Source organism: Hoplias malabaricus, unplaced genomic scaffold (genome assembly GCF_029633855.1).
Source record: "Hoplias malabaricus isolate fHopMal1 unplaced genomic scaffold, fHopMal1.hap1 scaffold_52, whole genome shotgun sequence".
NCBI lineage: Eukaryota > Metazoa > Chordata > Actinopteri > Characiformes > Erythrinidae > Hoplias > Hoplias malabaricus.
Window position 1 is genome coordinate 134,449 of NW_027100972.1, and position 24,787 is coordinate 159,235.

The window sequence follows — 24,787 nt, forward strand, 5'->3', positions numbered from 1 at the left end:
CTGAGATGTGATTTTGGCCGCGACTCTGTGCCGGAGCCCACTGTCCCACCTCCAGCTGAAGGTGCCGCGCCAAACTCGCTCAGTTCACAACGAAATGAGTCCCTTCACAGTCACTCCCTCCTCCTGAACTATTACTGCTTCAGTTGTAAAAAGTGGTTGTGGTGTAAATAAGGAATGGTCAGGAGAGATCTAACAAGGTCCTAATGCATAGCCTGTGTCATGTCCGTCTGAAAAGATTGTTAAATTGAGGGAACAAATTACTAAATTGAGGGAACGGATTAAGTCTCTAATATTTTTCCACTATGAGACTTTAGTGGCTCCGTAAATAACTATCAAACAGCTCTATTATTATTTCTGACATAAACTGAGTTGTAGGTGATAGTCGTTGGATCCCAAAAACAATCATATGCAGCTATGACCTCATTTGCACGATGCACCGTTTAAGAGCTAATGAAGAAAGAAATCTGAATATGAAACCAACTTTACCAACTTTAGTCAGTGGCGCAGCAAGGTTAGTCACAGCCCCAGGGACCTGGATGTTGTGGGTTCGAGTCCCGCTCCGGGTGACGATCTGTGAACTGTGTTCTCCCCGTGTCCGCGTGGGTTTCCTCCCACAGTCCAAAGACATAGGTGGCGAATGGCAATTCCAAAGTCTCTCTCTCTCTCCAGTACTGGATAAGCGGTTACAGAGTATGAATGAATGTCAATGCCAAAAACAATAATATGCAGCACCATTTAAGAGCTAAGGAAGAAAGAAAGAGCTAATGAAGAATGAATGTCAGCCGCCGTTTGAGAAACCACGGTTAAACTAGCCGAGAAGCCTCTCGCTGCAGCCTGCATCCAACCCGCCCTCTCATCACGTCAGAAGCCACGCCCGGGCCCTTTGACCTTTCTGTGTCCCAAATGGTGCTCTAAACTATTTTAATATTTAGTGTCCGAAATCGTGGCCCTTGGTTGGCCTTTCCACTTCAGCCAGGTGATTACTTCAGATTATGACTTTTTTGAGGACACATTTCCAGTAAGACTTTAAACTGCAATCTAAACTTTGTCATTTGTCTGTGAGAGTGACATCCCAGAGCTCCGTAAGTGGTGGTGCCGGTTACTTTTAAGGAGCATGTCACCTGCAGGGTATATACACCTGTTACTGAAACAAAAGTATTTACACACACATGCAGCTTTCTCTTCAGACACATTGTACATTGGAGAGACCACTTGTTAAAGTCGTTGTATTGAGTTATTTACATTGTTTTTGTTTGATTGGTAAATTGCAAACAACGTAATGTTTGTAAATGTAGCTGATAAACCGAATTTTCAATTAACTTACACCATTTAAATTCCAGCTGTGTTTTAGAACGGTGAGCTCTAATGTACAAGGAAAGGCCAGTAAACACAAGAAGGGAAAGACTGAGGAGCGTTCAGGGTCTGATGGTTTATTTGAATTTATAAGGGCACATGTCAGTGTGGAACTAGTCTGACTAAAAGCAGTTATTTATAGTGTCTGATGAGCTCAAATTAGACATGGTCCATTGATAAATCGTATTTATATTAATTTCAGTCTGGATTTCACCTTGTTTTTTCTGTTAACAGTAAAGGAGACAGAATGTTTACCGTCTCCATTGAGCAGGTGTTTATTATGTGTCTGTTCTTGAAGCTGAACTGGGCGTTTCATCTTTCATTTTGCTTCATGTGCAATAGCCTTCACCAATGAGAAAACTGGGGTTTGTTTTAAAACATTAATTGAAATGTAGTTTCTGTGGTAAATTTATATTTAGCTTTTTTGTTTCACTAAATTTAAATAAACTGTAAAACAATGTCTGCACTCTTCTATAACGTCTTTAACAGATGCCCTCTCGGTCCTGGAGCAGATTCTATTAGAGGTCGTCCTGGAAGAGGGGGACAAAGCTTTTTTAAAGCTCTCACTGGTGTGTCGCCTCTTCCGGGACACCGTTGGAAGACAGTCATTCCGGGCCCAAGCACATTTTCAGAGGCTTGACAGTGAGTATAAAGTGCATTATTGTGTTTCAGTAAACTTTATTTTAAGATGTTTGTACTCCTTATAAGAAGAGGTGGTAATCTGATTATTAATTCTCTAATTCGACACGTACAGCTGTTGTGACTTGGAAACTCTACAGCACTGAATACAAACAACAGTTTCACACAGTGTATGGACTGGAGCGCTGCCTGTGCTGTAGAGAGACGTATAAAGACTGTTTACTGGGTTTGTGAACTGCGTATGAAGTTTGAGAATTGTTTTTTTGCCAGTGGTTGACAAATAAATGTTTTATGATCAGAAAATTTTGTTGGAATTTTGCAGTCAAAAGCAGTGTTGCTGGCTTTAATAATATTAATTATCATTATCAATTATCATTATCAATTAATAATTCATTATTAAATAATATGAATTATCCAGTTCAGGGTCGCGGTGGGTCCAGAGCCTACCTGGAATCATTGGGTGCAAGGCGGGAATACACCCTGGAGGGGGCGCCAGTCCTTCACAGGGCAACACACACACTCACATTCACTCACACACTCACACCAATAATAATATAATGAATACATTTTAATTATACAGCATTTTTCAAGGACTCAAAGCATTGTGCATGCGTTACGATACAGAGTACAAACAACATCAAAAGACAGACAAGATCAGGAAGTAAAATAAGAGAACATATTAAAAGTATGCTTCTGTTTAATATTTGTTGTCCACAGGCTGCTTTGGGCATTGGGAGACGTGGGGAACTTGTGGGGTATTACAGCGAGGACATGCATCCTGGGTTCTGCAGCCCATTCTGCCAACAAGTTAATGAAGATTTGGGTGTGTGAGTGAGCCAGTGTGTGTGTGGGGTGTGTGTGTGTGTGTGTATAAAATGTTGTAAAGACTTGAAAATAAAAAGATAAAAGTACTGTGCCAGTTTTTCCTTGTCTTTAATACAGACTGCACACCTGTGACTTTACCACATTTTAGAGTTCTACAGGCCAATGCCAATAAGGATATTCTATTTGACTATATTTCAAGCGACCGCGACTGTAGGGGGTTGTGAATGGAGTGCTAAGTTGTGTAATTTGTTTCTCTTTCTTCTTATTGAAACCAGTCCTGCACGACTGGACATCTGAACACGTGTTATATATTTTACTGCAGCGTTTTCTTCACTCGGACATTTGGAATATTGTCATTAGCATCATTATCTCTTTAGTTTTTACTTTTATTTCACAATCTGGCTAATTACCATTAGATATCTCTAACCACTCACAGGTAGTAGTTATTAGTCATTATGAAATAAGTGGTACCTCTAATATTTGTGAATACTTATTTGTCTGAACCTCAAAATCAAATTGACCTGTTATTGTCTTTATTTATCCGTTACTACATAAAACATTTGATAAACATTCAACGGGGCTTTTGTGGACCGAATTGAGCCTGAACCGAGGAAAATGACATCAGGCAATACCTCATATCGTCCACAAGAGGGCACCCTAATATTTAATTTGACTCCTCAGTCAATGTAATGAGGCATTGTAGTCAGCATTGATAATGACACTTTGGGGATTTGTGACCCCGAGTTTTGTAAAAAGGACACAGTTACACACCTAGTGAGTCCATTCCCAGTAAACAAGGAACGTCCATGGACGTTCAAAATAAGTCTAAAAGTAGTCTGTCCGTCAAGGACATATTTTAAACGTCAATGGACGTCCAAAATCCATCTTAATAAGTTAGTTAAGTGGTGACCAATTGATAACGTCAGTGGACGTCTAAATGCGCTTTATACAAGTAATTTATTTGGGGACCAATTAATAACGTCAACGGACATCCAAAGTACGTCCAATAGTCGTCTTTTCAATGTCAAAACAGCAGTTTTAACCCAGGTGTAAATTGAAGAGTCACAAATTACGTTAGCTACATGAACGAGTATTGATCAATCAGTGTTCTTCTCTCATACATGCAAATTATTTGCTCGTCATTGTGGCTTCGGCTCACTCCAGCTTTCGGTCAAGCATTGGTGGTTCAGTGGTAGAATTCTCGCCTGCCACGCGGGAGGCCCGGGTTCGATTCCCGGCCAATGCAAAACAGCAGTTTTAAGCCAGGTGTAAATTGAAGAGTCACAAATTACGTTAGCTACATGAACGAGTATTGATCAATCAGTGTTATACTGTCATACACGCAAAATATTTGCTCGTCATTGTGGCTTAGGCTCACTCCAGCTTTCGGTCAAGCATTGGTGGTTCAGTGGTAGAATTCTCGCCTGCCACGCGGGAGGCCCGGGTTCGATTCCCGGCCAATGCAAAACAGCAGTTTTAAGCCAGGTGTAAATTGAAGAGTCACAAATTACGTTAGCTACATGAACGAGTATAGATCAATCAGTGTTCTGCTCTCATACATGCAAAATATTTACTCGGGATTTTGGCCTATGCTCACTTTGGTCAAGCATTGGTGGTTCAGTGGTAGAATTCTCGCCTGCCACGCGGGAGGCCCGGGTTCGATTCCCGGCCAATGCAAAACAGCAGTTTTAAGCCAGGTGTAAATTGAAGAGTCACAAATTACGTTAGCTACATGAACGAGTATTGATCAATCAGTGTTCTACTGTCATACACGCAAAATATTTGCTCGTCATTGTGGCTTAGGCTCACTCCAGCTTTCGGTCAAGCATTGGTGGTTCAGTGGTAGAATTCTCGCCTGCCACGCGGGAGGCCCGGGTTCGATTCCCGGCCAATGCAAAACAGCAGTTTTAAGCCAGGTGTAAATTGAAGAGTCACAAATTACGTTAGCTACATGAACGAGTATTGATCAATCAGTGTTCTACTGTCATACACGCAAAATATTTGCTCGTCATTGTGGCTTAGGCTCACTCCAGCTTTCGGTCAAGCATTGGTGGTTCAGTGGTAGAACTCTCGCCTGCCATGCGGGAGGCCCGGGTTCGATTCCCGGCCAATGCAAAACAGCAGTTTTAAGCCAGGTGTAAATTGAAGAGTCACAAATTACGTTAGCTACATGAACGAGTATTGATCAATCAGTGTTCTACTGTCATACACGCAAAATATTTGCTCGTCATTGTGGCTTAGGCTCACTCCAGCTTTCGGTCAAGCATTGGTGGTTCAGTGGTAGAATTCTCGCCTGCCACGCGGGAGGCCCGGGTTCGATTCCCGGCCAATGCAAAACAGCAGTTTTAAGCCAGGTGTAAATTTAAGAGTCACAAATTACGTTAGCTACATGAACGAGTATTGATTAATCAGTGTTCTACTGTCATACACGCAAAATATTTGCTCGTCATTGTGGCTTAGGCTCACTCCAGCTTTCGGTCAAGCATTGGTGGTTCAGTGGTAGAATTCTCGCCTGCCACGCGGGAGGCCCGGGTTCGATTCCCGGCCAATGCAAAACAGCAGTTTTAAGCCAGGTGTAAATTGAAGAGTCACAAATTACGTTAGCTACATGAACGAGTATTGATCAATCAGTGTTCTACTGTCATACACGCAAAATATTTGCTCGTCATTGTGGCTTAGGCTCACTCCAGCTTTCGGTCAAGCATTGGTGGTTCAGTGGTAGAATTCTCGCCTGCCACGCGGGAGGCCCGGGTTCGATTCCCGGCCAATGCAAAACAGCAGTTTTAAGCCAGGTGTAAATTGAAGAGTCACAAATTACGTTAGCTACATGAACGAGTATTGATCAATCAGTGTTCTACTGTCATACACGCAAAATATTTGCTCGTCATTGTGGCTTAGGCTCACTCCAGCTTTCGGTCAAGCATTGGTGGTTCAGTGGTAGAATTCTCGCCTGCCACGCGGGAGGCCCGGGTTCGATTCCCGGCCAATGCAAAACAGCAGTTTTAAGCCAGGTGTAAATTGAAGAGTCACAAATTACGTTAGCTACATGAACGAGTATTGATCAATCAGCGTTCTACTGTCATACACGCAAAATATTTGCTCGTCATTGTGGCTTAGGCTCACTCCAGCTTTCGGTCAAGCATTGGTGGTTCAGTGGTAGAACTCTCGCCTGCCACGCGGGAGGCCCGGGTTCGATTCCCGGCCAATGCAAAACAGCAGTTTTAAGCCAGGTGTAAATTGAAGAGTCACAAATTACGTTAGCTACATGAACGAGTATTGATCAATCAGTGTTCTACTGTCATACACGCAAAATATTTGCTCGTCATTGTGGCTTAGGCTCACTCCAGCTTTCGGTCAAGCATTGGTGGTTCAATGCTTGAACCCGGGGAGGCCCGGGTTCGATTCCCGGCCAATGCAAAACAGCAGTTTTAAGCCAGGTGTAAATTTAAGAGTCACAAATTACGTTAGCTACATGAACGAGTATTGATCAATCAGTGTTCTACTGTCATACACGCAAAATATTTGCTCGTCATTGTGGCTTAGGCTCACTCCAGCTTTCGGTCAAGCATTGGTGGTTCAGTGGTAGAATTCTCGCCTGCCACGCGGGAGGCCCGGGTTCGATTCCCGGCCAATGCAAAACAGCAGTTTTAAGCCAGGTGTAAATTGAAGAGTCACAAATTACGTTAGCTACATGAACGAGTATTGATCAATCAGTGTTCTACTGTCATACACGCAAAATATTTGCTCGTCATTGTGGCTTAGGCTCACTCCAGCTTTCGGTCAAGCATTGGTGGTTCAGTGGTAGAATTCTCGCCTGCCACGCGGGAGGCCCGGGTTCGATTCCCGGCCAATGCAAAACAGCAGTTTTAAGCCAGGTGTAAATTTAAGAGTCACAAATTACGTTAGCTACATGAACGAGTATGGATCAATCAGTGTTCTACTGTCATACATGCAAAATATTTACTCGTCATTTTGGCCTAGGCTCACTTTGGTCAAGCATTGGTGGTTCAGTGGTAGAATTCTCGCCTGCCACGCGGGAGGCCCGGGTTCGATTCCCGGCCAATGCAAAACAGCAGTTTTAAGCCAGGTGTAAATTGAAGAGTCACAAATTACGTTAGCTACATGAACGAGTATTGATCAATCAGTGTTCTACTGTCATACACGCAAAATATTTGCTCGTCATTGTGGCTTAGGCTCACTCCAGCTTTCGGTCAAGCATTGGTGGTTCAGTGGTAGAATTCTCGCCTGCCACGCGGGAGGCCCGGGTTCGATTCCCGGCCAATGCAAAACAGCAGTTTTAAGCCAGGTGTAAATTTAAGAGTCACAAATTACGTTAGCTACATGAACGAGTATGGATCAATCAGTGTTCTACTGTCATACATGCAAAATATTTACTCGTCATTTTGGCCTAGGCTCACTTTGGTCAAGCATTGGTGGTTCAGTGGTAGAATTCTCGCCTGCCACGCGGGAGGCCCAGGTTCGATTCCCGGCCAATGCAAAACAGCAGTTTTAAGCCAGGTGTAAATTGAAGAGTCACAAATTACGTTAGCTACATGAACGAGTATTGATCAATCAGTGTTCTACTGTCATACACGCAAAATATTTGCTCGTCATTGTGGCTTAGGCTCACTCCAGCTTTCGGTCAAGCATTGGTGGTTCAGTGGTAGAATTCTCGCCTGCCACGCGGGAGGCCCGGGTTCGATTCCCGGCCAGTGCAAAACAGCAGTTTTAAGCCAGGTGTAAATTTAAGAGTCACAAATTACGTTAGCTACATGAACGAGTATGGATCAATCAGTGTTCTACTGTCATACATGCAAAATATTTACTCGTCATTTTGGCCTAGGCTCACTTTGGTCAAGCATTGGTGGTTCAGTGGTAGAATTCTCGCCTGCCACGCGGGAGGCCCGGGTTCGATTCCCGGCCAATGCAAAACAGCAGTTTTAAGCCAGGTGTAAATTTAAGAGTCACAAATTACGTTAGCTACATGAACGAGTATGGATCAATCAGTGTTCTACTGTCATACATGCAAAATATTTACTCGTCATTTTGGCCTAGGCTCACTTTGGTCAAGCATTGGTGGTTCAGTGGTAGAATTCTCGCCTGCCACGCGGGAGGCCCAGGTTCGATTCCCGGCCAATGCAAAACAGCAGTTTTAAGCCAGGTGTAAATTGAAGAGTCACAAATTACGTTAGCTACATGAACGAGTATTGATCAATCAGTGTTCTACTGTCATACACGCAAAATATTTGCTCGTCATTGTGGCTTAGGCTCACTCCAGCTTTCGGTCAAGCATTGGTGGTTCAGTGGTAGAATTCTCGCCTGCCACGCGGGAGGCCCGGGTTCGATTCCCGGCCAGTGCAAAACAGCAGTTTTAAGCCAGGTGTAAATTTAAGAGTCACAAATTACGTTAGCTACATGAACGAGTATGGATCAATCAGTGTTCTACTGTCATACATGCAAAATATTTACTCGTCATTTTGGCCTAGGCTCACTTTGGTCAAGCATTGGTGGTTCAGTGGTAGAATTCTCGCCTGCCACGCGGGAGGCCCGGGTTCGATTCCCGGCCAATGCAAAACAGCAGTTTTAAGCCAGGTGTAAATTGAAGAGTCACAAATTACGTTAGCTACATGAACGAGTATGGATCAATCAGTGTTCTACTGTCATACATGCAAAATATTTACTCGTCATTTTGGCCTAGGCTCACTTCGGTCAAGCATTGGTGGTTCAGTGGTAGAATTCTCGCCTGCCACGCGGGAGGCCCGGGTTCGATTCCCGGCCAATGCAAAACAGCAGTTTTAAGCCAGGTGTAAATTGAAGAGTCACAAATTACGTTAGCTACATGAACGAGTATTGATCAATCAGTGTTCTACTGTCATACACGCAAAATATTTGCTCGTCATTGTGGCTTAGGCTCACTCCAGCTTTCGGTCAAGCATTGGTGGTTCAGTGGTAGAATTCTCGCCTGCTACGCGGGAGGCCCGGGTTCGATTCCCGGCCAATGCAAAACAGCAGTTTTAAGCCAGGTGTAAATTGAAGAGTCACAAATTACGTTAGCTACATGAACGAGTATTGATCAATCAGTGTTCTACTGTCATACACGCAAAATATTTGCTCGTCATTGTGGCTTAGGCTCACTCCAGCTTTCGGTCAAGCATTGGTGGTTCAGTGGTAGAATTCTCGCCTGCTACGCGGGAGGCCCGGGTTCGATTCCCGGCCAATGCAAAACAGCAGTTTTAAGCCAGGTGTAAATTGAAGAGTCACAAATTACGTTAGCTACATGAACGAGTATGGATCAATCAGTGTTCTACTGTCATACATGCAAAATATTTACTCGTCATTTTGGCCTAGGCTCACTTTGGTCAAGCATTGGTGGTTCAGTGGTAGAATTCTCGCCTGCCACGCGGGAGGCCCGGGTTCGATTCCCGGCCAATGCAAAACAGCAGTTTTAAGCCAGGTGTAAATTGAAGAGTCACAAATTACGTTAGCTACATGAACGAGTATTGATCAATCAGTGTTCTACTGTCATACACGCAAAATATTTGCTCGTCATTGTGGCTTAGGCTCACTCCAGCTTTCGGTCAAGCATTGGTGGTTCAGTGGTAGAATTCTCGCCTGCCACGCGGGAGGCCTGGGTTCGATTCCCGGCCAATGCAAAACAGCAGTTTTAAGCCAGGTGTAAATTTAAGAGTCACAAATTATGTTAGCTACATGAACGAGTATGGATCAATCAGTGTTCTACTGTCATACATGCAAAATATTTACTCGTTATTTTGGCCTAGGCTCACTTTGGTCAAGCATTGGTGGTTCAGTGGTAGAATTCTAGCCTGCCACGCGGGAGGCCCGGGTTCGATTCCCGGCCAATGCAAAACAGCAGTTTTAAGCCAGGTGTAAATTGAAGAGTCACAAATTACGTTAGCTACATGAACGAGTATTGATCAATCAGTGTTCTAATGTCATACACGCAAAATATTTGCTCGTCATTGTGGCTTAGGCTCACTCCAGCTTTCGGTCGAGCATTGGTGGTTCAGTGGTAGAATTCTCGCCTGCCACGCGGGAGGCCCGGGTTCGATTCCCGGCCAATCCAAAACAGCAGTTTTAAGCCAGGTGTAAATTGAAGAGTCACAAATTACGTTAGCTACATGAACGAGTATTGATCAATCAGTGTTCTACTGTCATACACGCAAAATATTTGCTCGTCATTGTGGCTTAGGCTCACTCCAGCTTTCGGTCAAGCATTGGTGGTTCAGTGGTAGAATTCTCGCCTGCCACGCGGGAGGCCCGGGTTCGATTCCCGGCCAATGCAAAACAGCAATTTTAAGCCAGGTGTAAATTGAAGAGTCACAAATTACGTTAGCTGCATGAACGAGTATGGATCAATCAGTGTTCTACTGTCATACATGCAAAATATTTACTCGTCATTGTGGCTTAGGCTCACTCCAGCTTTCGGTCAAGCATTGGTGGTTCAGTGGTAGAATTCTAGCCTGCCACGCGGGAGGCCCGGGTTCGATTCCCGGCCAATGCAAAACAGCAGTTTTAAGCCAGGTGTAAATTGAAGAGTCACAAATTACGTTAGCTACATGAACGAGTATTGATCAATCAGTGTTCTACTGTCATACACGCAAAATATTTGCTCGTCATTGTGGCTTAGGCTCACTCCAGCTTTCGGTCAAGCATTGGTGGTTCAGTGGTAGAATTCTCGCCTGCCACGCGGGAGGCCCGGGTTCGATTCCCGGCCAATGCAAAACAGCAGTTTTAAGCCAGGTGTAAATTTAAGAGTCACAAATTATGTTAGCTACATGAACGAGTATGGATCAATCAGTGTTCTACTGTCATACATGCAAAATATTTACTCGTTATTTTGGCCTAGGCTCACTTTGGTCAAGCATTGGTGGTTCAGTGGTAGAATTCTAGCCTGCCACGCGGGAGGCCCGGGTTCGATTCCCGGCCAATGCAAAACAGCAGTTTTAAGCCAGGTGTAAATTGAAGAGTCACAAATTACGTTAGCTACATGAACGAGTATTGATCAATCAGTGTTCTAATGTCATACACGCAAAATATTTGCTCGTCATTGTGGCTTAGGCTCACTCCAGCTTTCGGTCGAGCATTGGTGGTTCAGTGGTAGAATTCTCGCCTGCCACGCGGGAGGCCCGGGTTCGATTCCCGGCCAATCCAAAACAGCAGTTTTAAGCCAGGTGTAAATTGAAGAGTCACAAATTACGTTAGCTACATGAACGAGTATCGATCAATCAGTGTTCTACTGTCATACATGCAAAATATTTACTCGTCATTTTGGCCTAGGCTCACTTTGGTCAAGCATTGGTGGTTCAGTGGTAGAATTCTCGCCTGCCACGCGGGAGGCCCGGGTTCGATTCCCGGCCAATGCAAAACAGCAGTTTTAAGCCAGGTGTAAATTGAAGAGTCACAAATTACGTTAGCTACATGAACGAGTATGGATCAATCAGTGTTCTACTGTCATACATGCAAAATATTTACTCGTCATTTTGGCCTAGGCTCACTTTGGTCAAGCATTGGTGGTTCAGTGGTAGAATTCTCGCCTGCCACGCGGGAGGCCCGGGTTCGATTCCCGGCCAATGCAAAACAGCAGTTTTAAGCCAGGTGTAAATTGAAGAGTCACAAATTACGTTAGCTACATGAACGAGTATTGATCAATCAGTGTTCTACTGTCATACACGCAAAATATTTGCTCGTCATTGTGGCTTAGGCTCACTCCAGCTTTCGGTCAAGCATTGGTGGGTCAGTGGTAGAATTCTCGCCTGCCACGCGGGAGGCCCGGGTTCGATTCCCGGCCAATGCAAAACAGCAGTTTTAAGCCAGGTGTAAATTTAAGAGTCACAAATTACGTTAGCTACATGAACGAGTATGGATCAATCAGTGTTCTACTGTCATACATGCAAAATATTTACTCGTCATTGTGGCTTAGGCTCACTCCAGCTTTCGGTCAAGCATTGGTGGTTCAGTGGTAGAATTCTAGCCTGCCACGCGGGAGGCCCGGGTTCGATTCCCGGCCAATGCAAAACAGCAGTTTTAAGCCAGGTGTAAATTGAAGAGTCACAAATTACGTTAGCTACATGAACGAGTATTGATCAATCAGTGTTCTACTGTCATACACGCAAAATATTTGCTCGTCATTGTGGCTTAGGCTCACTCCAGCTTTCGGTCAAGCATTGGTGGTTCAGTGGTAGAATTCTCGCCTGCCACGCGGGAGGCCCGGGTTCGATTCCCGGCCAATGCAAAACAGCAATTTTAAGCCAGGTGTAAATTGAAGAGTCACAAATTACGTTAGCTGCATGAACGAGTATGGATCAATCAGTGTTCTACTGTCATACATGCAAAATATTTACTCGTTATTTTGGCCTAGGCTCACTTTGGTCAAGCATTGGTGGTTCAGTGGTAGAATTCTAGCCTGCCACGCGGGAGGCCCGGGTTCGATTCCCGGCCAATGCAAAACAGCAGTTTTAAGCCAGGTGTAAATTGAAGAGTCACAAATTACGTTAGCTACATGAACGAGTATTGATCAATCAGTGTTCTAATGTCATACACGCAAAATATTTGCTCGTCATTGTGGCTTAGGCTCACTCCAGCTTTCGGTCGAGCATTGGTGGTTCAGTGGTAGAATTCTCGCCTGCCACGCGGGAGGCCCGGGTTCGATTCCCGGCCAATCCAAAACAGCAGTTTTAAGCCAGGTGTAAATTGAAGAGTCACAAATTACGTTAGCTACATGAACGAGTATTGATCAATCAGTGTTCTACTGTCATACACGCAAAATATTTGCTCGTCATTGTGGCTTAGGCTCACTCCAGCTTTCGGTCAAGCATTGGTGGTTCAGTGGTAGAATTCTCGCCTGCCACGCGGGAGGCCCGGGTTCGATTCCCGGCCAATGCAAAACAGCAATTTTAAGCCAGGTGTAAATTGAAGAGTCACAAATTACGTTAGCTGCATGAACGAGTATGGATCAATCAGTGTTCTACTGTCATACATGCAAAATATTTACTCGTCATTGTGGCTTAGGCTCACTCCAGCTTTCGGTCAAGCATTGGTGGTTCAGTGGTAGAATTCTAGCCTGCCACGCGGGAGGCCCGGGTTCGATTCCCGGCCAATGCAAAACAGCAGTTTTAAGCCAGGTGTAAATTGAAGAGTCACAAATTACGTTAGCTACATGAACGAGTATTGATCAATCAGTGTTCTACTGTCATACACGCAAAATATTTGCTCGTCATTGTGGCTTAGGCTCACTCCAGCTTTCGGTCAAGCATTGGTGGTTCAGTGGTAGAATTCTCGCCTGCCACGCGGGAGGCCCGGGTTCGATTCCCGGCCAATGCAAAACAGCAGTTTTAAGCCAGGTGTAAATTTAAGAGTCACAAATTATGTTAGCTACATGAACGAGTATGGATCAATCAGTGTTCTACTGTCATACATGCAAAATATTTACTCGTTATTTTGGCCTAGGCTCACTTTGGTCAAGCATTGGTGGTTCAGTGGTAGAATTCTAGCCTGCCACGCGGGAGGCCCGGGTTCGATTCCCGGCCAATGCAAAACAGCAGTTTTAAGCCAGGTGTAAATTGAAGAGTCACAAATTACGTTAGCTACATGAACGAGTATTGATCAATCAGTGTTCTAATGTCATACACGCAAAATATTTGCTCGTCATTGTGGCTTAGGCTCACTCCAGCTTTCGGTCGAGCATTGGTGGTTCAGTGGTAGAATTCTCGCCTGCCACGCGGGAGGCCCGGGTTCGATTCCCGGCCAATCCAAAACAGCAGTTTTAAGCCAGGTGTAAATTGAAGAGTCACAAATTACGTTAGCTACATGAACGAGTATGGATCAATCAGTGTTCTACTGTCATACATGCAAAATATTTACTCGTCATTTTGGCCTAGGCTCACTTTGGTCAAGCATTGGTGGTTCAGTGGTAGAATTCTCGCCTGCCACGCGGGAGGCCCGGGTTCGATTCCCGGCCAATGCAAAACAGCAGTTTTAAGCCAGGTGTAAATTGAAGAGTCACAAATTACGTTAGCTACATGAACGAGTATGGATCAATCAGTGTTCTACTGTCATACATGCAAAATATTTACTCGTCATTTTGGCCTAGGCTCACTTTGGTCAAGCATTGGTGGTTCAGTGGTAGAATTCTCGCCTGCCACGCGGGAGGCCCGGGTTCGATTCCCGGCCAATGCAAAACAGCAGTTTTAAGCCAGGTGTAAATTGAAGAGTCACAAATTACGTTAGCTACATGAACGAGTATTGATCAATCAGTGTTCTACTGTCATACACGCAAAATATTTGCTCGTCATTGTGGCTTAGGCTCACTCCAGCTTTCGGTCAAGCATTGGTGGGTCAGTGGTAGAATTCTCGCCTGCCACGCGGGAGGCCCGGGTTCGATTCCCGGCCAATGCAAAACAGCAGTTTTAAGCCAGGTGTAAATTTAAGAGTCACAAATTACGTTAGCTACATGAACGAGTATGGATCAATCAGTGTTCTACTGTCATACATGCAAAATATTTACTCGTCATTGTGGCTTAGGCTCACTCCAGCTTTCGGTCAAGCATTGGTGGTTCAGTGGTAGAATTCTAGCCTGCCACGCGGGAGGCCCGGGTTCGATTCCCGGCCAATGCAAAACAGCAGTTTTAAGCCAGGTGTAAATTGAAGAGTCACAAATTACGTTAGCTACATGAACGAGTATTGATCAATCAGTGTTCTACTGTCATACACGCAAAATATTTGCTCGTCATTGTGGCTTAGGCTCACTCCAGCTTTCGGTCAAGCATTGGTGGTTCAGTGGTAGAATTCTCGCCTGCCACGCGGGAGGCCCGGGTTCGATTCCCGGCCAATGCAAAACAGCAATTTTAAGCCAGGTGTAAATTGAAGAGTCACAAATTACGTTAGCTGCATGAACGAGTATGGATCAATCAGTGTTCTACTGTCATACATGCAAAATATTTACTCGTTATTTTGGCCTAGGCTCACTTTGGTCAAGCATTGGTGGTTCAGTGGTAGAATTCTAGCCTGCCACGCGGGAGGCCCGGGTTCGATTCCCGGCCAATGCAAAACAGCAGTTTTAAGCCAGGTGTAAATTGAAGAGTCACAAATTACGTTAGCTACATGAACGAGTATTGATCAATCAGTGTTCTAATGTCATACACGCAAAATATTTGCTCGTCATTGTGGCTTAGGCTCACTCCAGCTTTCGGTCGAGCATTGGTGGTTCAGTGGTAGAATTCTCGCCTGCCACGCGGGAGGCCCGGGTTCGATTCCCGGCCAATGCAAAACAGCAGTTTTAAGCCAGGTGTAAATTGAAGAGTCACAAATTACGTTAGCTACATGAACGAGTATTGATCAATCAGTGTTCTACTGTCATACACGCAAAATATTTGCTCGTCATTGTGGCTTAGGCTCACTCCAGCTTTCGGTCAAGCATTGGTGGTTCAGTGGTAGAATTCTCGCCTGCCACGCGGGAGACCCGGGTTCGATTCCCGGCCAATGCAAAACAGCAATTTTAAGCCAGGTGTAAATTGAAGAGTCACAAATTACGTTAGCTGCATGAACGAGTATGGATCAATCAGTGTTCTACTGTCATACATGCAAAATATTTACTCGTTATTTTGGCCTAGGCTCACTTTGGTCAAGCATTGGTGGTTCAGTGGTAGAATTCTAGCCTGCCACGCGGGAGGCCCGGGTTCGATTCCCGGCCAATGCAAAACAGCAGTTTTAAGCCAGGTGTAAATTGAAGAGTCACAAATTACGTTAGCTACATGAACGAGTATTGATCAATCAGTGTTCTAATGTCATACACGCAAAATATTTGCTCGTCATTGTGGCTTAGGCTCACTCCAGCTTTCGGTCGAGCATTGGTGGTTCAGTGGTAGAATTCTCGCCTGCCACGCGGGAGGCCCGGGTTCGATTCCCGGCCAATGCAAAACAGCAGTTTTAAGCCAGGTGTAAATTGAAGAGTCACAAATTACGTTAGCTACATGAACGAGTATTGATCAATCAGTGTTCTACTGTCATACACGCAAAATATTTGCTCGTCATTGTGGCTTAGGCTCACTCCAGCTTTCGGTCAAGCATTGGTGGGTCAGTGGTAGAATTCTCGCCTGCCACGCGGGAGGCCCGGGTTCGATTCCCGGCCAATGCAAAACAGCAGTTTTAAGCCAGGTGTAAATTGAAGAGTCACAAATTACGTTAGCTACATGAACGAGTATTGATCAACCAGTGTTCTACTGTCATACACGCAAAATATTTGCTCGTCATTGTGGCTTAGGCTCACTCCAGCTTTCGGTCAAGCATTGGTGGTTCAGTGGTAGAATTCTCGCCTGCCACGCGGGAGGCCCGGGTTCGATTCCCGGCCAATGCAAAACAGCAGTTTTAAGCCAGGTGTAAATTTAAGAGTCACAAATTACGTTAGCTACATGAACGAGTATGGATCAATCAGTGTTCTACTGTCATACATGCAAAATATTTACTCGTTATTTTGGCCTAGGCTCACTTTGGTCAAGCATTGGTGGTTCAGTGGTAGAATTCTAGCCTGCCACGCGGGAGGCCCTGGTTCGATTCCCGGCCAATGCAAAACAGCAGTTTTAAGCCAGGTGTAAATTGAAGAGTCACAAATTACGTTAGCTACATGAACGAGTATTGATCAATCAGTGTTCTAATGTCATACACGCAAAATATTTGCTCGTCATTGTGGCTTAGGCTCACTCCAGCTTTCGGTCGAGCATTGGTGGTTCAGTGGTAGAATTCTCGCCTGCCACGCGGGAGGCCCGGGTTCGATTCCCGGCCAATGCAAAACAGCAGTTTTAAGCCAGGTGTAAATTGAAGAGTCACAAATTACGTTAGCTACATGAACGAGTATTGATCAATCAGTGTTCTACTGTCATACACGCAAAATATTTGCTCGTCATTGTGGCTTAGGCTCACTCCAGCTTTCGGTCGAGCATTGGTGGTTCAGTGGTAGAATTCTCGCCTGCCACGCGGGAGGCCCGGGTTCGATTCCCGGCCAATGCAAAACAGCAGTTTTAAGCCAGGTGTAAATTGAAGAGTCACAAATTACGTTAGCTACATGAACGAGTATTGATCAATCAGTGTTCTACTGTCATACACGCAAAATATTTGCTCGTCATTGTGGCTTAGGCTCACTCCAGCTTTCGGTCAAGCATTGGTGGTTCAGTGGTAGAATTCTCGCCTGCCACGCGGGAGGCCCGGGTTCGATTCCCGGCCAATGCAAAACAGCAGTTTTAAGCCAGGTGTAAATTGAAGAGTCACAAATTACGTTAGCTACATGAACGAGTATTGATCAATCAGTGTTCTACTGTCATACACGCAAAATATTTGCTCGTCATTGTGGCTTAGGCTCACTCCAGCTTTCGGTCAAGCATTGGTGGTTCAGTGGTAGAATTCTCGCCTGCCACGCGGGAGGCCCGGGTTCGATTCCCGGCCAATGCAAAACAGCAATTTTAAGCCAGGTGTAAATTGAAGAGTCACAAATTACGTTAGCTGCATGAACGAGTATGGATCAATCAGTGTTCTACTGTCATACATGCAAAATATTTACTCGTCATTGTGGCTTAGGCTCACTCCAGCTTTCGGTCAAGCATTGGTGGTTCAGTGGTAGAATTCTAGCCTGCCACGCGGGAGGCCCGGGTTCGATTCCCGGCCAATGCAAAACAGCAGTTTTAAGCCAGGTGTAAATTGAAGAGTCACAAATTACGTTAGCTACATGAACGAGTATTGATCAATCAGTGTTCTACTGTCATACACGCAAAATATTTGCTCGTCATTGTGGCTTAGGCTCACTCCAGCTTTCGGTCAAGCATTGGTGGTTCAGTGGTAGAATTCTCGCCTGCCACGCGGGAGGCCCGGGTTCGATTCCCGGCCAATGCAAAACAGCAATTTTAAGCCAGGTGTAAATTGAAGAGTCACAAATTACGTTAGCTGCATGAACGAGTATGGATCAATCAGTGTTCTACTGTCATACATGCAAAATATTTACTCGTCATTGTGGCTTAGGCTCACTCCAGCTTTCAGTCAAGCATTGGTGGTTCAGTGGTAGAATTCTAGCCTGCCACGCGGGAGGCCCGGGTTCGATTCCCGGCCAATGCAAAACAGCAGTTTTAAGCCAGGTGTAAATTGAAGAGTCACAAATTACGTTAGCTACATGAACGAGTATTGATCAATCAGTGTTCTACTGTCATACACGCAAAATATTTGCTCGTCATTGTGGCTTAGGCTCACTCCAGCTTTCGGTCAAGCATTGGTGGTTCAGTGGTAGAATTCTCGCCTGCCACGCGGGAGGCCCGGGTTTGATTCCCGGCCAATGCAAAACAGCAGTTTTAAGCCAGGTGTAAATTTAAGAGTCACAAATTACGTTAGCTACATGAACGAGTATGGATCAATCAGTGTTCTACTGTCATACATGCAAAATATTTACTCGTTATTTTGGCCTAGGCTCACTTTGGTCAAGCATTGGTGGTTCAGTGGTAGAATTCTAGCCTGCCACGCGGGAGGCCCGGGTTCGATTCCCGGCCAATGCAAAACAGCAGTTTTAAGCCAGGTGTAAATTGAAGAGTCACAAATTACGTTAGCTACATGAACGAGTATTGATCAATCAGTGTTCTAATGTCATACACGCAAAATATTTGCTCGTCATTGTGGCTTAGGCTCACTCCAGCTTTCGGTCGAGCATTGGTGGTTCAGTGGTAGAATTCTCGCCTGCCACGCGGGAGGCCCGGGTTCGATTCCCGGCCAATGCAAAACAGCAGTTTTAAGCCAGGTGTAAATTGAAGAGTCACAAATTACGTTAGCTACATGAACGAGTATTGATCAATCAGTGTTCTACTGTCATACACGCAAAATATTTGCTCGTCATTGTGGCTTAGGCTCACTCCAGCTTTCGGTCGAGCATTGGTGGTTCAGTGGTAGAATTCTCGCCTGCCACGCGGGAGGCCCGGGTTCGATTCCCGGCCAATGCAAAACAGCAGTTTTAAGCCAGGTGTAAATTGAAGAGTCACAAATTACGTTAGCTACATGAACGAGTATTGATCAATCAGTGTTCTACTGTCATACACGCAAAATATTTGCTCGTCATTGTGGCTTAGGCTCACTCCAGCTTTCGGTCAAGCATTGGTGGTTCAGTGGTAGAATTCTCGCCTGCCACGCGGGAGGCCCGGGTTCGATTCCCGGCCAATGCAAAACAGCAGTTTTAAGCCAGGTGTAAATTGAAGAGTCACAAATTACGTTAGCTACATGAACGAGTATTGATCAATCAGTGTTCTACTGTCATACACGCAAAATATTTGCTCGTCATTGTGGCTTAGGCTCACTCCAGCTTTCGGTCAAGCATTGGTGGTTCAGTGGTAGAATTCTCGCCTGCCACGCGGGAGGCCCGGGTTCGATTCCCGGCCAATGCAAAACAGCAGTTTTAAGCCAGGTGTAAATTGAAGAGTCACAAATTACGTTAGCTACATGAACGAGTATTGATCAATCAGTGTTCTACTGTCATACACGCAAAATATTTGCTCGTCATTGTGGCTTAGGCTCACTCCAGCTTTCGGTCAAGCATTGGTGGTTCAGTGGTAGAACTCTCGCCTGCCATGCGGGAGGCCCGGGTTCGATTCCCGGCCAATGCAAAACAGCAGTTTTAAGCCAGGTGTAAATTGAAGAGTCACAAATTACGTTAGCTACATGAACGAGTATGGATCAATCAGTGTTCTACTGTCATACACGCAAAATATTTTCTCGTCATTGTGGCTTAGGCTCACTCCAGCTTTCGGTCAAACATTGTTGGTTCAGTGGTAGAATTCTCGCCTGCTACGCGGGAGGCCCGGGTTCGATTCCCGGCCAATGCAAAACAGCAGTTTTAAGCCAGGTGTAAATTGAAGAGTCACAAATTACGTTAGCTACATGAACGAGTATTGATCAATCAGTGTTCTTCTCTCATACATGCAAATTATTTGCTCGTCATTGTGGCTTAGGCTCACTCCAGCTTTCGGTCAAGCATTGGTGGTTCAGTGGTAGAATTCTCGCCTGCCACGCGGGAGGCCCGGGTTCGATTCCCGGCCAACGCAAAACAGCAGTTTTAAGCCAGGTGTAAATTTAAGAGTCACAAATTACGTTAGCTACATGAACGAGTATGGATCAATCAGTGTTCTACTGTCATACATGCAAAATATTTACTCGTTATTTTGGCCTAGGCTCACTTTGGTCAAGCATTGGTGGTTCAGTGGTAGAATTCTCGCCTGCTACGCGGGAGGCCCGGGTTCGATTCCCGGCCAATGCAAAACAGCAGTTTTAAGCCAGGTGTAAATTGAAGAGTCACAAATTACGTTAGCTACATGAACGAGTATGGATCAATCAGTGTTCTACTGTCATACACGCAAAATATTTGCTCGTCATTGTGGCTTAGGCTCACTCCAGCTTTCGGTCAAGCATTGGTGGTTCAGTGGTAGAATTCTCGCCTGCTACGCGGGAGGCCCGGGTTCGATTCCCGGCCAATGCAAAACAGCAGTTTTAAGCCAGGTGTAAATTGAAGAGTCACAAATTACGTTAGCTACATGAACGAGTATTGATCAATCAGTGTTCTTCTCTCATACATGCAAATTATTTGCTCGTCATTGTGGCTTAGGCTCACTCCAGCTTTCGGTCAAGCATTGGTGGTTCAGTGGTAGAATTCTAGCCTGCCACGCGGGAGGCCCGGGTTCGATTCCCGGCCAATGCAAAACAGCAGTTTTAAGCCAGGTGTAAATTGAAGAGTCACAAATTACGTTAGCTACATGAACGAGTATTGATCAATCAGTGTTCTAATGTCATACACGCAAAATATTTGCTCGTCATTGTGGCTTAGGCTCACTCCAGCTTTCGGTCGAGCATTGGTGGTTCAGTGGTAGAATTCTCGCCTTCCACGCGGGAGGCCCGGGTTCGATTCCCGGCCAATGCAAAACAGCAGTTTTAAGCCAGGTGTAAATTGAAGAGTCACAAATTACGTTAGCTACATGAACGAGTATTGATCAATCAGTGTTCTACTGTCATACACGCAAAATATTTGCTCGTCATTGTGGCTTAGGCTCACTCCAGCTTTCGGTCAAGCATTGGTGGGTCAGTGGTAGAATTCTCGCCTGCCACGCGGGAGGCCCGGGTTCGATTCCCGGCCAATGCAAAACAGCAGTTTTAAGCCAGGTGTAAATTGAAGAGTCACAAATTACGTTAGCTACATGAACGAGTATTGATCAATCAGTGTTCTACTGTCATACACGCAAAATATTTGCTCGTCATTGTGGCTTAGGCTCACTCCAGCTTTCGGTCAAGCATTGGTGGTTCAGTGGTAGAATTCTCGCCTGCCACGCGGGAGGCCCGGGTTCGATTCCCGGCCAATGCAAAACAGCAGTTTTAAGCCAGGTGTAAATTTAAGAGTCACAAATTACGTTAGCTACATGAACGAGTATGGATCAATCAGTGTTCTACTGTCATACATGCAAAATATTTACTCGTTATTTTGGCCTAGGCTCACTTTGGTCAAGCATTGGTGGTTCAGTGGTAGAATTCTAGCCTGCCACGCGGGAGGCCCTGGTTCGATTCCCGGCCAATGCAAAACAGCAGTTTTAAGCCAGGTGTAAATTGAAGAGTCACAAATTACGTTAGCTACATGAACGAGTATTGATCAATCAGTGTTCTAATGTCATACACGCAAAATATTTGCTCGTCATTGTGGCTTAGGCTCACTCCAGCTTTCGGTCGAGCATTGGTGGTTCAGTGGTAGAATTCTCGCCTGCCACGCGGGAGGCCCGGGTTCGATTCCCGGCCAATGCAAAACAGCAGTTTTAAGCCAGGTGTAAATTGAAGAGTCACAAATTACGTTAGCTACATGAACGAGTATTGATCAATCAGTGTTCTACTGTCATACACGCAAAATATTTGCTCGTCATTGTGGCTTAGGCTCACTCCAGCTTTCGGTCGAGCATTGGTGGTTCAGTGGTAGAATTCTCGCCTGCCACGCGGGAGGCCCGGGTTCGATTCCCGGCCAATGCAAAACAGCAGTTTTAAGCCAGGTGTAAATTGAAGAGTCACAAATTACGTTAGCTACATGAACGAGTATTGATCAATCAGTGTTCTACTGTCATACACGCAAAATATTTGCTCGTCATTGTGGCTTAGGCTCACTCCAGCTTTCGGTCAAGCATTGGTGGTTCAGTGGTAGAATTCTCGCCTGCCACGCGGGAGGCCCGGGTTCGATTCCCGGCCAATGCAAAACAGCAGTTTTAAGCCAGGTGTAAATTGAAGAGTCACAAATTACGTTAGCTACATGAACGAGTATTGATCAATCAGTGTTCTACTGTCATACACGCAAAATATTTGCTCGTCATTGTGGCTTAGGCTCACTCCAGCTTTCGGTCAAGCATTGGTGGTTCAGTGGTAGAATTCTCGCCTGCCACGCGGGAGGCCCGGGTTCGATTCCCGGCCAATGCAAAACAGCAATTTTAAGCCAGGTGTAAATTGAAGAGTCACAAATTACGTTAGCTGCATGAACGAGTATGGATCAATCAGTGTTCTACTGTCATACATGCAAAATATTTACTCGTCATTGTGGCTTAGGCTCACTCCAGCTTTCGGTCAAGCATTGGTGGTTCAGTGGTAGAATTCTAGCCTGCCACGCGGGAGGCCCGGGTTCGATTCCCGGCCAATGCAAAACAGCAGTTTTAAGCCAGGTGTAAATTGAAGAGTCACAAATTACGTTAGCTACATGAACGAGTATTGATCAATCAGTGTTCTACTGTCATACACGCAAAATATTTGCTCGTCATTGTGGCTTAGGCTCACTCCAGCTTTCGGTCAAGCATTGGTGGTTCAGTGGTAGAATTCTCGCCTGCCACGCGGGAGGCCCGGGTTCGATTCCCGGCCAATGCAAAACAGCAATTTTAAGCCAGGTGTAAATTGAAGAGTCACAAATTACGTTAGCTGCATGAACGAGTATGGATCAATCAGTGTTCTACTGTCATACATGCAAAATATTTACTCGTCATTGTGGCTTAGGCTCACTCCAGCTTTCAGTCAAGCATTGGTGGTTCAGTGGTAGAATTCTAGCCTGCCACGCGGGAGGCCCGGGTTCGATTCCCGGCCAATGCAAAACAGCAGTTTTAAGCCAGGTGTAAATTGAAGAGTCACAAATTACGTTAGCTACATGAACGAGTATTGATCAATCAGTGTTCTACTGTCATACACGCAAAATATTTGCTCGTCATTGTGGCTTAGGCTCACTCCAGCTTTCGGTCAAGCATTGGTGGTTCAGTGGTAGAATTCTCGCCTGCCACGCGGGAGGCCCGGGTTTGATTCCCGGCCAATGCAAAACAGCAGTTTTAAGCCAGGTGTAAATTTAAGAGTCACAAATTACGTTAGCTACATGAACGAGTATGGATCAATCAGTGTTCTACTGTCATACATGCAAAATATTTACTCGTTATTTTGGCCTAGGCTCACTTTGGTCAAGCATTGGTGGTTCAGTGGTAGAATTCTAGCCTGCCACGCGGGAGGCCCGGGTTCGATTCCCGGCCAATGCAAAACAGCAGTTTTAAGCCAGGTGTAAATTGAAGAGTCACAAATTACGTTAGCTACATGAACGAGTATTGATCAATCAGTGTTCTAATGTCATACACGCAAAATATTTGCTCGTCATTGTGGCTTAGGCTCACTCCAGCTTTCGGTCGAGCATTGGTGGTTCAGTGGTAGAATTCTCGCCTGCCACGCGGGAGGCCCGGGTTCGATTCCCGGCCAATGCAAAACAGCAGTTTTAAGCCAGGTGTAAATTGAAGAGTCACAAATTACGTTAGCTACATGAACGAGTATTGATCAATCAGTGTTCTACTGTCATACACGCAAAATATTTGCTCGTCATTGTGGCTTAGGCTCACTCCAGCTTTCGGTCGAGCATTGGTGGTTCAGTGGTAGAATTCTCGCCTGCCACGCGGGAGGCCCGGGTTCGATTCCCGGCCAATGCAAAACAGCAGTTTTAAGCCAGGTGTAAATTGAAGAGTCACAAATTACGTTAGCTACATGAACGAGTATTGATCAATCAGTGTTCTACTGTCATACACGCAAAATATTTGCTCGTCATTGTGGCTTAGGCTCACTCCAGCTTTCGGTCAAGCATTGGTGGGTCAGTGGTAGAATTCTCGCCTGCCACGCGGGAGGCCCGGGTTCGATTCCCGGCCAATGCAAAACAGCAGTTTTAAGCCAGGTGTAAATTGAAGAGTCACAAATTACGTTAGCTACATGAACGAGTATTGATCAACCAGTGTTCTACTGTCATACACGCAAAATATTTGCTCGTCATTGTGGCTTAGGCTCACTCCAGCTTTCGGTCAAGCATTGGTGGTTCAGTGGTAGAATTCTCGCCTGCCACGCGGGAGGCCCGGGTTCGATTCCCGGCCAATGCAAAACAGCAGTTTTAAGCCAGGTGTAAATTTAAGAGTCACAAATTACGTTAGCTACATGAACGAGTATGGATCAATCAGTGTTCTACTGTCATACATGCAAAATATTTACTCGTTATTTTGGCCTAGGCTCACTTTGGTCAAGCATTGGTGGTTCAGTGGTAGAATTCTAGCCTGCCACGCGGGAGGCCCGGGTTCGATTCCCGGCCAATGCAAAACAGCAGTTTTAAGCCAGGTGTAAATTGAAGAGTCACAAATTACGTTAGCTACATGAACGAGTATTGATCAATCAGTGTTCTAATGTCATACACGCAAAATATTTGCTCGTCATTGTGGCTTAGGCTCACTCCAGCTTTCGGTCGAGCATTGGTGGTTCAGTGGTAGAATTCTCGCCTGCCACGCGGGAGGCCCGGGTTCGATTCCCGGCCAATGCAAAACAGCAGTTTTAAGCCAGGTGTAAATTGAAGAGTCACAAATTACGTTAGCTACATGAACGAGTATTGATCAATCAGTGTTCTACTGTCATACACGCA

General features: G+C 45.4%; 60 non-coding genes across 60 annotated transcripts; all 60 read left to right on the forward strand.

Annotated features, from left to right (window-relative positions):
* Positions 1 to 3,992: 3,992 nt before the first annotated feature.
* On the forward strand, positions 3,993 to 4,063 carry trnag-gcc (transfer RNA glycine (anticodon GCC)). Its single transcript has one exon. It is a non-coding gene; the product is annotated as a tRNA-Gly (tRNA).
* Positions 4,064 to 4,211: 148 nt separating this feature from the next.
* On the forward strand, positions 4,212 to 4,282 carry trnag-gcc (transfer RNA glycine (anticodon GCC)). Its single transcript has one exon. It is a non-coding gene; the product is annotated as a tRNA-Gly (tRNA).
* Positions 4,283 to 4,423: 141 nt separating this feature from the next.
* Positions 4,424 to 4,494, forward strand: trnag-gcc (transfer RNA glycine (anticodon GCC)). Its single transcript has one exon. It is a non-coding gene; the product is annotated as a tRNA-Gly (tRNA).
* Positions 4,495 to 4,642: 148 nt separating this feature from the next.
* trnag-gcc (transfer RNA glycine (anticodon GCC)) lies at positions 4,643 to 4,713 on the forward strand. The gene has a single exon. It is a non-coding gene; the product is annotated as a tRNA-Gly (tRNA).
* A 148-nt stretch (positions 4,714 to 4,861) lies between these two features.
* trnag-gcc (transfer RNA glycine (anticodon GCC)) lies at positions 4,862 to 4,932 on the forward strand. Its single transcript has one exon. It is a non-coding gene; the product is annotated as a tRNA-Gly (tRNA).
* Positions 4,933 to 5,080: 148 nt separating this feature from the next.
* On the forward strand, positions 5,081 to 5,151 carry trnag-gcc (transfer RNA glycine (anticodon GCC)). The gene has a single exon. It is a non-coding gene; the product is annotated as a tRNA-Gly (tRNA).
* Positions 5,152 to 5,299: 148 nt separating this feature from the next.
* trnag-gcc (transfer RNA glycine (anticodon GCC)) lies at positions 5,300 to 5,370 on the forward strand. The gene has a single exon. It is a non-coding gene; the product is annotated as a tRNA-Gly (tRNA).
* A 148-nt stretch (positions 5,371 to 5,518) lies between these two features.
* Positions 5,519 to 5,589, forward strand: trnag-gcc (transfer RNA glycine (anticodon GCC)). Its single transcript has one exon. It is a non-coding gene; the product is annotated as a tRNA-Gly (tRNA).
* A 148-nt stretch (positions 5,590 to 5,737) lies between these two features.
* trnag-gcc (transfer RNA glycine (anticodon GCC)) lies at positions 5,738 to 5,808 on the forward strand. Its single transcript has one exon. It is a non-coding gene; the product is annotated as a tRNA-Gly (tRNA).
* Positions 5,809 to 5,956: 148 nt separating this feature from the next.
* trnag-gcc (transfer RNA glycine (anticodon GCC)) lies at positions 5,957 to 6,027 on the forward strand. Its single transcript has one exon. It is a non-coding gene; the product is annotated as a tRNA-Gly (tRNA).
* A 355-nt stretch (positions 6,028 to 6,382) lies between these two features.
* On the forward strand, positions 6,383 to 6,453 carry trnag-gcc (transfer RNA glycine (anticodon GCC)). Its single transcript has one exon. It is a non-coding gene; the product is annotated as a tRNA-Gly (tRNA).
* Positions 6,454 to 6,601: 148 nt separating this feature from the next.
* On the forward strand, positions 6,602 to 6,672 carry trnag-gcc (transfer RNA glycine (anticodon GCC)). Its single transcript has one exon. It is a non-coding gene; the product is annotated as a tRNA-Gly (tRNA).
* Positions 6,673 to 6,813: 141 nt separating this feature from the next.
* trnag-gcc (transfer RNA glycine (anticodon GCC)) lies at positions 6,814 to 6,884 on the forward strand. Its single transcript has one exon. It is a non-coding gene; the product is annotated as a tRNA-Gly (tRNA).
* Positions 6,885 to 7,032: 148 nt separating this feature from the next.
* On the forward strand, positions 7,033 to 7,103 carry trnag-gcc (transfer RNA glycine (anticodon GCC)). Its single transcript has one exon. It is a non-coding gene; the product is annotated as a tRNA-Gly (tRNA).
* Positions 7,104 to 7,463: 360 nt separating this feature from the next.
* On the forward strand, positions 7,464 to 7,534 carry trnag-gcc (transfer RNA glycine (anticodon GCC)). The gene has a single exon. It is a non-coding gene; the product is annotated as a tRNA-Gly (tRNA).
* Positions 7,535 to 7,675: 141 nt separating this feature from the next.
* Positions 7,676 to 7,746, forward strand: trnag-gcc (transfer RNA glycine (anticodon GCC)). The gene has a single exon. It is a non-coding gene; the product is annotated as a tRNA-Gly (tRNA).
* A 360-nt stretch (positions 7,747 to 8,106) lies between these two features.
* trnag-gcc (transfer RNA glycine (anticodon GCC)) lies at positions 8,107 to 8,177 on the forward strand. Its single transcript has one exon. It is a non-coding gene; the product is annotated as a tRNA-Gly (tRNA).
* A 141-nt stretch (positions 8,178 to 8,318) lies between these two features.
* On the forward strand, positions 8,319 to 8,389 carry trnag-gcc (transfer RNA glycine (anticodon GCC)). The gene has a single exon. It is a non-coding gene; the product is annotated as a tRNA-Gly (tRNA).
* Positions 8,390 to 8,530: 141 nt separating this feature from the next.
* trnag-gcc (transfer RNA glycine (anticodon GCC)) lies at positions 8,531 to 8,601 on the forward strand. The gene has a single exon. It is a non-coding gene; the product is annotated as a tRNA-Gly (tRNA).
* A 148-nt stretch (positions 8,602 to 8,749) lies between these two features.
* trnas-gcu (transfer RNA serine (anticodon GCU)) lies at positions 8,750 to 8,820 on the forward strand. Its single transcript has one exon. It is a non-coding gene; the product is annotated as a tRNA-Ser (tRNA).
* A 148-nt stretch (positions 8,821 to 8,968) lies between these two features.
* trnas-gcu (transfer RNA serine (anticodon GCU)) lies at positions 8,969 to 9,039 on the forward strand. Its single transcript has one exon. It is a non-coding gene; the product is annotated as a tRNA-Ser (tRNA).
* A 141-nt stretch (positions 9,040 to 9,180) lies between these two features.
* trnag-gcc (transfer RNA glycine (anticodon GCC)) lies at positions 9,181 to 9,251 on the forward strand. Its single transcript has one exon. It is a non-coding gene; the product is annotated as a tRNA-Gly (tRNA).
* A 798-nt stretch (positions 9,252 to 10,049) lies between these two features.
* trnag-gcc (transfer RNA glycine (anticodon GCC)) lies at positions 10,050 to 10,120 on the forward strand. Its single transcript has one exon. It is a non-coding gene; the product is annotated as a tRNA-Gly (tRNA).
* Positions 10,121 to 10,487: 367 nt separating this feature from the next.
* On the forward strand, positions 10,488 to 10,558 carry trnag-gcc (transfer RNA glycine (anticodon GCC)). The gene has a single exon. It is a non-coding gene; the product is annotated as a tRNA-Gly (tRNA).
* Positions 10,559 to 11,130: 572 nt separating this feature from the next.
* trnag-gcc (transfer RNA glycine (anticodon GCC)) lies at positions 11,131 to 11,201 on the forward strand. Its single transcript has one exon. It is a non-coding gene; the product is annotated as a tRNA-Gly (tRNA).
* Positions 11,202 to 11,342: 141 nt separating this feature from the next.
* On the forward strand, positions 11,343 to 11,413 carry trnag-gcc (transfer RNA glycine (anticodon GCC)). The gene has a single exon. It is a non-coding gene; the product is annotated as a tRNA-Gly (tRNA).
* A 586-nt stretch (positions 11,414 to 11,999) lies between these two features.
* Positions 12,000 to 12,070, forward strand: trnag-gcc (transfer RNA glycine (anticodon GCC)). The gene has a single exon. It is a non-coding gene; the product is annotated as a tRNA-Gly (tRNA).
* A 579-nt stretch (positions 12,071 to 12,649) lies between these two features.
* On the forward strand, positions 12,650 to 12,720 carry trnag-gcc (transfer RNA glycine (anticodon GCC)). Its single transcript has one exon. It is a non-coding gene; the product is annotated as a tRNA-Gly (tRNA).
* Positions 12,721 to 13,087: 367 nt separating this feature from the next.
* On the forward strand, positions 13,088 to 13,158 carry trnag-gcc (transfer RNA glycine (anticodon GCC)). Its single transcript has one exon. It is a non-coding gene; the product is annotated as a tRNA-Gly (tRNA).
* Positions 13,159 to 13,730: 572 nt separating this feature from the next.
* trnag-gcc (transfer RNA glycine (anticodon GCC)) lies at positions 13,731 to 13,801 on the forward strand. The gene has a single exon. It is a non-coding gene; the product is annotated as a tRNA-Gly (tRNA).
* Positions 13,802 to 13,942: 141 nt separating this feature from the next.
* Positions 13,943 to 14,013, forward strand: trnag-gcc (transfer RNA glycine (anticodon GCC)). Its single transcript has one exon. It is a non-coding gene; the product is annotated as a tRNA-Gly (tRNA).
* A 586-nt stretch (positions 14,014 to 14,599) lies between these two features.
* On the forward strand, positions 14,600 to 14,670 carry trnag-gcc (transfer RNA glycine (anticodon GCC)). The gene has a single exon. It is a non-coding gene; the product is annotated as a tRNA-Gly (tRNA).
* A 360-nt stretch (positions 14,671 to 15,030) lies between these two features.
* On the forward strand, positions 15,031 to 15,101 carry trnag-gcc (transfer RNA glycine (anticodon GCC)). Its single transcript has one exon. It is a non-coding gene; the product is annotated as a tRNA-Gly (tRNA).
* Positions 15,102 to 15,249: 148 nt separating this feature from the next.
* On the forward strand, positions 15,250 to 15,320 carry trnag-gcc (transfer RNA glycine (anticodon GCC)). Its single transcript has one exon. It is a non-coding gene; the product is annotated as a tRNA-Gly (tRNA).
* Positions 15,321 to 15,680: 360 nt separating this feature from the next.
* Positions 15,681 to 15,751, forward strand: trnag-gcc (transfer RNA glycine (anticodon GCC)). Its single transcript has one exon. It is a non-coding gene; the product is annotated as a tRNA-Gly (tRNA).
* Positions 15,752 to 16,118: 367 nt separating this feature from the next.
* trnag-gcc (transfer RNA glycine (anticodon GCC)) lies at positions 16,119 to 16,189 on the forward strand. Its single transcript has one exon. It is a non-coding gene; the product is annotated as a tRNA-Gly (tRNA).
* A 360-nt stretch (positions 16,190 to 16,549) lies between these two features.
* Positions 16,550 to 16,620, forward strand: trnag-gcc (transfer RNA glycine (anticodon GCC)). Its single transcript has one exon. It is a non-coding gene; the product is annotated as a tRNA-Gly (tRNA).
* A 148-nt stretch (positions 16,621 to 16,768) lies between these two features.
* On the forward strand, positions 16,769 to 16,839 carry trnag-gcc (transfer RNA glycine (anticodon GCC)). The gene has a single exon. It is a non-coding gene; the product is annotated as a tRNA-Gly (tRNA).
* Positions 16,840 to 16,987: 148 nt separating this feature from the next.
* On the forward strand, positions 16,988 to 17,058 carry trnag-gcc (transfer RNA glycine (anticodon GCC)). Its single transcript has one exon. It is a non-coding gene; the product is annotated as a tRNA-Gly (tRNA).
* A 148-nt stretch (positions 17,059 to 17,206) lies between these two features.
* Positions 17,207 to 17,277, forward strand: trnag-gcc (transfer RNA glycine (anticodon GCC)). The gene has a single exon. It is a non-coding gene; the product is annotated as a tRNA-Gly (tRNA).
* Positions 17,278 to 17,644: 367 nt separating this feature from the next.
* trnag-gcc (transfer RNA glycine (anticodon GCC)) lies at positions 17,645 to 17,715 on the forward strand. The gene has a single exon. It is a non-coding gene; the product is annotated as a tRNA-Gly (tRNA).
* Positions 17,716 to 18,513: 798 nt separating this feature from the next.
* Positions 18,514 to 18,584, forward strand: trnag-gcc (transfer RNA glycine (anticodon GCC)). The gene has a single exon. It is a non-coding gene; the product is annotated as a tRNA-Gly (tRNA).
* A 148-nt stretch (positions 18,585 to 18,732) lies between these two features.
* On the forward strand, positions 18,733 to 18,803 carry trnag-gcc (transfer RNA glycine (anticodon GCC)). Its single transcript has one exon. It is a non-coding gene; the product is annotated as a tRNA-Gly (tRNA).
* Positions 18,804 to 18,951: 148 nt separating this feature from the next.
* Positions 18,952 to 19,022, forward strand: trnag-gcc (transfer RNA glycine (anticodon GCC)). Its single transcript has one exon. It is a non-coding gene; the product is annotated as a tRNA-Gly (tRNA).
* A 148-nt stretch (positions 19,023 to 19,170) lies between these two features.
* On the forward strand, positions 19,171 to 19,241 carry trnag-gcc (transfer RNA glycine (anticodon GCC)). Its single transcript has one exon. It is a non-coding gene; the product is annotated as a tRNA-Gly (tRNA).
* A 148-nt stretch (positions 19,242 to 19,389) lies between these two features.
* Positions 19,390 to 19,460, forward strand: trnag-gcc (transfer RNA glycine (anticodon GCC)). The gene has a single exon. It is a non-coding gene; the product is annotated as a tRNA-Gly (tRNA).
* Positions 19,461 to 19,608: 148 nt separating this feature from the next.
* Positions 19,609 to 19,679, forward strand: trnas-gcu (transfer RNA serine (anticodon GCU)). The gene has a single exon. It is a non-coding gene; the product is annotated as a tRNA-Ser (tRNA).
* Positions 19,680 to 20,039: 360 nt separating this feature from the next.
* trnas-gcu (transfer RNA serine (anticodon GCU)) lies at positions 20,040 to 20,110 on the forward strand. The gene has a single exon. It is a non-coding gene; the product is annotated as a tRNA-Ser (tRNA).
* A 148-nt stretch (positions 20,111 to 20,258) lies between these two features.
* Positions 20,259 to 20,329, forward strand: trnas-gcu (transfer RNA serine (anticodon GCU)). The gene has a single exon. It is a non-coding gene; the product is annotated as a tRNA-Ser (tRNA).
* Positions 20,330 to 20,696: 367 nt separating this feature from the next.
* On the forward strand, positions 20,697 to 20,767 carry trnag-ucc (transfer RNA glycine (anticodon UCC)). Its single transcript has one exon. It is a non-coding gene; the product is annotated as a tRNA-Gly (tRNA).
* Positions 20,768 to 21,134: 367 nt separating this feature from the next.
* trnag-gcc (transfer RNA glycine (anticodon GCC)) lies at positions 21,135 to 21,205 on the forward strand. Its single transcript has one exon. It is a non-coding gene; the product is annotated as a tRNA-Gly (tRNA).
* Positions 21,206 to 21,565: 360 nt separating this feature from the next.
* On the forward strand, positions 21,566 to 21,636 carry trnag-gcc (transfer RNA glycine (anticodon GCC)). Its single transcript has one exon. It is a non-coding gene; the product is annotated as a tRNA-Gly (tRNA).
* Positions 21,637 to 21,784: 148 nt separating this feature from the next.
* Positions 21,785 to 21,855, forward strand: trnag-gcc (transfer RNA glycine (anticodon GCC)). The gene has a single exon. It is a non-coding gene; the product is annotated as a tRNA-Gly (tRNA).
* Positions 21,856 to 22,003: 148 nt separating this feature from the next.
* trnag-gcc (transfer RNA glycine (anticodon GCC)) lies at positions 22,004 to 22,074 on the forward strand. Its single transcript has one exon. It is a non-coding gene; the product is annotated as a tRNA-Gly (tRNA).
* A 148-nt stretch (positions 22,075 to 22,222) lies between these two features.
* Positions 22,223 to 22,293, forward strand: trnag-gcc (transfer RNA glycine (anticodon GCC)). Its single transcript has one exon. It is a non-coding gene; the product is annotated as a tRNA-Gly (tRNA).
* A 367-nt stretch (positions 22,294 to 22,660) lies between these two features.
* On the forward strand, positions 22,661 to 22,731 carry trnag-gcc (transfer RNA glycine (anticodon GCC)). Its single transcript has one exon. It is a non-coding gene; the product is annotated as a tRNA-Gly (tRNA).
* A 798-nt stretch (positions 22,732 to 23,529) lies between these two features.
* On the forward strand, positions 23,530 to 23,600 carry trnag-gcc (transfer RNA glycine (anticodon GCC)). Its single transcript has one exon. It is a non-coding gene; the product is annotated as a tRNA-Gly (tRNA).
* Positions 23,601 to 23,748: 148 nt separating this feature from the next.
* trnag-gcc (transfer RNA glycine (anticodon GCC)) lies at positions 23,749 to 23,819 on the forward strand. The gene has a single exon. It is a non-coding gene; the product is annotated as a tRNA-Gly (tRNA).
* A 367-nt stretch (positions 23,820 to 24,186) lies between these two features.
* Positions 24,187 to 24,257, forward strand: trnag-gcc (transfer RNA glycine (anticodon GCC)). The gene has a single exon. It is a non-coding gene; the product is annotated as a tRNA-Gly (tRNA).
* Positions 24,258 to 24,617: 360 nt separating this feature from the next.
* Positions 24,618 to 24,688, forward strand: trnag-gcc (transfer RNA glycine (anticodon GCC)). The gene has a single exon. It is a non-coding gene; the product is annotated as a tRNA-Gly (tRNA).
* The last annotated feature ends 99 nt before the right edge of the window (positions 24,689 to 24,787 follow it).